Genomic DNA, 2,498 nt, shown 5'->3' with positions numbered 1-2,498 from the left:
GATTTTTACTCGAATTAAGATAGTTTATAGTTATAGAAATTGAATCAAAGTTTGAATATGAATATTACCTTGAATAAGAAAGATAACCTACTATATATAACAAAGGTTTCTTGATTTTAGATGATTACTTGGAATGGATTAGAAAGCTTGGAAGTAAATTAGTAAACTTGAAGGGATTTTTGAAGTGTTCTTGAAGTGTTCTTCCTATGATGATTATAGCTTGATTCTTGAAGTGATTTTTGATGAAGATGATGATTAACTACTGGAAAAATACGTTCATAATAGTGTGTGTGTGTGTGTTGAGAGAGAATTAGAAAGAGAATTGGAAGTGAAATGGAGTGAATGATGAGTGGTAATTGGTGAGTGGTGAGTGGGGTTAAAAGGAGTTCTAGTTAGTTGACTAGCTCATGGTAGAAGTTAAAATTGATTAGTCATACATGACATAATCAAGATTGGAATCCCATACTAGTTCCTATTGGTATATACCCATAGTAAGTACGTTTTGAAGCTGTGTATAATACGGGTAAGAATACGACTAGAATTCTTGATGAAAGAAAAGAATGGGAAAGTAACTGTAACCATTTTCGTTAAGTATGAGTGTTTTGATATATGTCTTGAAGTCTTCCAAAAGTATTTTAATACATCTAAATACACTACATGTATATACATTTTAACTGAGTCGTTAAGTCATCGTTAGTCGTTACATGTAAGTGTTGTTTTGAAACCTTTAAGTTAACGATCTCAATTAATGTTGTTAACCCATTGTTTATTATATCTAATGAGATGTTAAATTATTATATTATCATGATATTATGATATATTAATATATCTTAATATGATATATATACATTTAAATGTCGTTACAACGATAATCGTTACATATATGTCTCGTTTCGAAATCCTTAAGTTAGTAGTCATGTTTATATGTATATAACTTATTGTTAATATACTTATGGAGATACTTACTTATCATAATCTCATGTTAACCATATGTATATCCATATATATATCGTCATGTCGTTTTTACAAGTTTTATCGTTCGTGAATCGCCGGTCAACTTGGGTGGTCAATTGTCTATATGAAACATATTTCAATTAATCAAGTCTTAACAAGTTTGATTGCTTAACATGTTGGAAACATTTAATCATGTAAATATCAATCTCAATTAATATATATAAACATGGAAAAGTTCGGGTCACTACAGTACCTACCCGTTAAATAAATTTCGTCCCGAAATTTTAAGCTGTTGAAGGTGTTGACGAATCTTCTGGAAATAGATGCGAGTATTTCTTCTTCATCTGATCTTCACGCACCCAGGTGAACTCGGGTCCTCTACGAGCATTCCATCGAACCTTAACAATTGGTATCTTGTTTTGCTTAAGTCTTTTAACCTCACGATCCATTATTTCGACGGGTTCTTCGATGAATTGAAGTTTTTCGTTGATTTGGATTTCATCTAATGGAATAGTGAGATCTTCTTTAGCAAAACATTTCTTCAAATTCGAGACGTGGAAAGTGTTATGTACAGCCGCGAGTTGTTGAGGTAACTCAAGTCGGTAAGCTACTGGTCCGACACGATCAATAATCTTGAATGGTCCAATATACCTTGGATTTAATTTCCCTCGTTTACCAAATCGAACAACGCCTTTCCAAGGTGCAACTTTAAGCATGACCATCTCTCCAATTTCAAATTCTATATCTTTTCTTTTAATGTCAGCGTAGCTCTTTTGTCGACTTTGGGCGGTTTTCAACCGTTATTGAATTTGGATGATCTTCTCGGTAGTTTCTTGTATAATCTCCGGACCCGTAATCTGTCTATCCCCCACTTCACTCCAACAAATCGGAGACCTGCACTTTCTACCATAAAGTGCTTCAAACGGCGCCATCTCAATGCTTGAATGGTAGCTGTTGTTGTAGGAAAATTATGCTAACGGTAGATGTCGATCCCAACTGTTTCCGAAATCAATAACACATGCTCGTAGCATGTCTTCAAGCGTTTGTATCGTCCTTTCACTCTGCCCATCAGTTTGTGGATGATAGGTAGTACTCATGTCTAGACGAGTTCCTAATGCTTGCTGTAATGTCTGCCAGAATCTTGAAATAAATCTGCCATCCCTATCAGAGATAATAGAGATTGGTATTCCATGTCTGGAGACGACTTCCTTCAAATACAGTCGTGCTAACTTCTCCATCTTGTCATCTTCTCTTATTGGTAGGAAGTGTGCTGATTTGGTGAGACGATCAACTATTACCCAAATAGTATCAAAACCACTTGCAGTCCTTGGCAATTTAGTGATGAAATCCATGGTAATGTTTTCCCATTTCCATTCTGGGATTTCGGGTTGTTGAAGTAGACCTGATGGTTTCTGATGCTCAGCTTTGACCTTAGAACACGTCAAACATTCTCCTACGTATTTAGCAACATCGGCTTTCATACCCGGCCACCAAAAATGTTTCTTGAGATCCTTGTACATCTTCCCTGTTCCAGGATGTATTGA

This window comes from Rutidosis leptorrhynchoides, chromosome 3, assembly GCF_046630445.1.
Source record: "Rutidosis leptorrhynchoides isolate AG116_Rl617_1_P2 chromosome 3, CSIRO_AGI_Rlap_v1, whole genome shotgun sequence".
NCBI lineage: Eukaryota > Viridiplantae > Streptophyta > Magnoliopsida > Asterales > Asteraceae > Rutidosis > Rutidosis leptorrhynchoides.
The sequence above is the reverse complement of the archived record's forward strand: the minus strand, read 5'-3'. Positions refer to the sequence as shown.